The sequence below is a fragment of the Condylura cristata genome, unplaced genomic scaffold, assembly GCF_000260355.1.
Source record: "Condylura cristata isolate star-nosed mole 26May11 unplaced genomic scaffold, ConCri1.0 scaffold00001, whole genome shotgun sequence".
NCBI classification, from domain to species: domain Eukaryota; kingdom Metazoa; phylum Chordata; class Mammalia; order Eulipotyphla; family Talpidae; genus Condylura; species Condylura cristata.
This window is the reverse complement of record NW_004567102.1, coordinates 26,113,680-26,118,223: the sequence shown is the minus strand read 5'-3', so window position 1 is coordinate 26,118,223 and position 4,544 is coordinate 26,113,680.

Genomic DNA, 4,544 nt, shown 5'->3' with positions numbered 1-4,544 from the left:
GGCGCAGGGTCCAGGCGCGCTGCGCGTGCTGCAGGCTAATTAAGCAGGGCCGGATGCGCCGGGACCGCCCGGTTGGTGGAGGCCGGAACCGGGGGTCCCCTCCTGCACACTGACCCCCGACACCCCCACGGCAACCCTACCGCACTTGGGAGCAATGCCCTCATGTCGGAATAGGTAACCCCGCGCCCGATAGCAAGGCACCGGAACCTCGCGTCTGCAAATTTACACTCCTTGTCTCCACGCTTCCAGAGGGTAACGTCTCTAGACCTAGACCAAAAAATTAGATCTAATGGCATGGATTTGTAGCGACTGTATTTGTTTTGTGCATTTAATCCCCTGGATATCTGTTTTCCTCTGTATTTGATGTCTGTTCTTACCCGCATCAGCAGTGCACATAGTTCTGCTTTACAAGCACGCATAACCAGAAAATCTACCTAGAACTAAAGTATCAAGCAAAAGCCTGCATCATGTGAACATAGGAAACAGAACTACATTATCTGTAGCACATTAAAGTGGCCATATCGTGCCAGACATTTTTGGTACCATCTTAAGCTACCTATGGGAATGCGAAATTGCAGGTGTGCATTATTTATCTACCAAAACAAAACAAAAAATTTATCTGAGTAGCACAGTTTTTACATTTTTTTTTTTTTTTTGAAAAGCAGATGCACGCAAATGACCAGAAAACCTGAGTAAAGGACACAGACCCGGCGTGTGTGCGAGCGACCAAGTGAAAGGGCCAGTGGAAAAGCTGCGCAGCTTACCTTGAATGTGTGTTTGAGCCCCTCAGAGGCGCAGTGGAGTCTAGGCGGTGCTGCCGCACCGCCGAGAAGCGGCCCGAGTGAGCTCCCTGGGAGTGGGGAAGGGGGACGCATCTCTGCCCTTATTAGTCTGTCTCCGTGTGACCCTCCCACTCGGCGAGCACGGCGGACTCCGCAGGACGGGACTCCACCAACTCGTGCGCAGGTTTTCCTTAATTACAATTAAGGCTGGGAAGAGCACCTTTCACGTTTATGTTTTATTAACCGTGGCACAAATAAAATAGTGACTGTTGGATAGAGCGTCTCACTTCTGATTATGAAGCTGCACCTTCAAAGTTGTCTGTGGCATACATTTTCAGGTAGATAGCTTGCCTTTTAACAGTTGAGCTGAAAAAGATTATAATTTATGTTTCATTTTTCAACCCTATGCCAGGAGTTTCTCTAAAGTTGTTAATCAAGGAAACCTCATCATGGTCATGTGTACAGGTTTGAGAGACTTGGTTTGTCTCACTACTCCACAGTAGTATTTTATGGTTGTAAATACATCTTTCATGGGTTGGTGCTATAAATCCTGGGTCTTGAACTCTTTGGGGATCCTTTTGAACATGAAGGTGACTTTTTTTTTTTTTCTGTAGATCTTTAAGTTTGTCTGCCTATATGGTCCAATGTCAGTGTGTGTGTAGAATTTACGTTAATGTAGGTGTATGTGCATGTATGCACATATACATATATAACACATATAGTAGGTATATACATTTGTAGGTTTATATACATGTGTGTATATAAGTATGTGTCTATAAATAGACACATACCCGCGTTTGAAAGAAAAAGAAAACCATGTGGAATTCAGAAAAATAAGTCAGGCATTAGAAAACGGATAATTACATTTAACACATAATGATTGACACATAATGATCAAAATCACTAACCTTAAAAGCTACCTTAAACCATGGAAATATGCCTCACTTACCAGCATTCACAGATCAAAAAATAAAGTCAGACTGACAAAAAATAGAATGTTGAGAAAATTATTGGGAGATAGTTCCTTTTCAGTTCATTGAAGTGAAACTTAAAAAAGACTCAATCATTTTTTTTTATGTCTTTCATTATAATACCTGCCATTTTAGAGTCTTGCCCCCATAGAGATGGCAGGATTTAAAATCTTCTATTGTGTTTTTTTTGCTTATGATTTTCATCACTAATTTGTTGGTTGACTATGGATAGAGGCCAAGGAGAGAGTATATTATGTGAGTCAGCTGCTCAAATGATCATTTGAAACACATGATTCACAACCTTCATCAGAGTTTTGGTGCCAATTCTCTAATTTTTAAAAAAAATTAACCTGATTTGAATTTTTTTGCTCTAAGTGATTGTACTTACTTTTTAATTGCTAGTGAAATGAATTGTTAGCATCCAGCATTTATTTCTCTGGCAGATTACTAAATCACCTTACTTACATTTAACTGGTACTACTTAAAGTAAGGATTTAAAACCACCTACCAGGAAATCCAAAATTTTTCCTGTTTGTATTTTGACCCAAAACAACTTCATTTTAGCATTATTTTATAAACATTTTAATGATTTTCTAATTTTATGATTTTTTTGAAGTGTTGTTTCTATCTTAGGTTACTCCTTTTCCTACTCACAACATTGAAAGAAAGTGAAAAGTGAATAAATAAAATTTAAATTATTGCTGTATGGTCACTTTGTTTCTAGATGCAACAACTTTCAGAAAAGGGTTCATATCTGAGCTATGTTTGCTTAGGTTTTGCTTCTTATTTTTGAATTAAAGCAACTTCAAGAACAACAACAAAAAAGTCCCTAACTTAGCAAATTTATTTATCTACCTAAATGGAATCATAAATGATCAGTCTTTCTTTCCACTTGCTTCTAAAGCTATTGCTGGTGAGCAAATTCTGAAAATAATATGGGTATCTGACAGCACTTTGAATTCTGGCAGACAGCCTACCGGCCTTCTAACTCCCAGTTTCACTATGTACATGTGTGCATTTAGAAAAAAATTTAAAGGTTTCAGAAACAAAGTTATCAACATTATACCCCAATGAAGACAAATGTATCTATTTTTATGCCATAGAAGGGATAAATTCCATTTAATGTATATAACAAGCTGTCCCATATTTATAATGTCCCACTTACATAATTCAAATGATTTCATTGCATCATATTTTGATAATTTCCCTATAATAAATTTAAAGAATGTGTTTTTTTCTAAACCTGTCTTCTCAGTAATTTCTACTTTCTATTTCCTTTTTTCTCTTTTTTTCCCCCTACGCTTCTGCACTCCCAGTTATGTTGCTTTTCCTATTTCTTTCTGTAATTCCTTACTTTTCTCCTCCTTCATATTTCCCATTTTCCAAGAAGAAAGAATTTTAGTATTGCCCCCAGCTTTACCAAAGTTCATTCTTTGTTGAATTTACAGGCAAAGCCATACATGACTTGCATACAAGAAAGTACTTCAGTGCATCAACAATGTATGAACAGACATTACTGTTAACTGTAATTACCAAATCAGATTTGTCACCATTAACATACAATTCCCATTCTCTTTCCTTTTAGGCCAGTACAACTGTGAAATTCTTAAGGGTAAAAAGATAAATTTCTAGTAATCATCAAAAGCAAGTTAGGGTATTTTTTAATATTCAATACTATTGTTTCTGAAAATAATTATTCTCATAGAGAAAATAATATCCCATTGCTTGTTTTTATGTTTGCTTCCATTCCTGGAAGACATTCTAGCTCCTGACATTCACTCAGCTTAGAAATGAGAGGAAGAGGTAATCATAGATGTGACTTTCACTTGGTTTATTAGACCCTCTTCCTTGGGATCAGTGACTCTGAAAGGAAATATGGTAAAAGATGAACACCTGACTGGGGAAAATTTCTATTAATATACATCCAGGTCAACAATCATTTTTTTAAATGAGTTATAAAATAATTTCTCTCAAAATATGCTAAAATAGGCAAAAAAGGAGAATGGCAAAGGAAGTACAAATGATCACCAAGCATATGAAAAATCATCAATGTAATTAGTATTCAAAGAAATGCACATTTATTTAGGAACCATCCCCCCCTACCCATTTTGCTAGAATTTATGTTAGAAATTATACACAGTGTTGGCATAAATGAGGAGAATTCTTAACACCTCTATAAGGAGCACAAAGTACCCTACTCTTTCTTAAAAGACAAATTAGCTATGTATATTAAAAAGTTTAAATATGCACATACGTTCTGCTTCATGATCTCCTCTCAGAAGAAACAGTGGTTATTTCTGAGTTAATGTTATGGGAGATTTTTGGTTATTATCTTTGCTTCTTTGTAGTATATAAATTTTCTATAGTGACTATGTATCACTGTTTTATTAAAAAATATAACAAACATGAATAAGTGTGTTGTTATATATCTCCATCAAATTAATGAAGCAGCGGTGTTAAGAAAGATGAGAAACTTGACTTTTAAGTTCTCTTTTCCATCATTTCTAGCAGGAATCTTCCAGTTAAAAGTTAATATGTAGTTTAAAACATTTTTAAACATAGTTTAGTGATTTCATTAATAAGCAGATATTAATTAACCCATTTGTCATTTGACACATATTTCAAATACTTTGTAAGCTGAGCACTCTAGAGTATACAAAGATAGGTTGAAATGTGGGCCTTGCCTCCTAGGCTTAACGTTTGGTAAGAAACAGAAGGCATATTTAATGATAATATGAAATGAAAATTCAAAATGTAATCTTCGGAGTTAATATGAAATACTGGGAGAGTT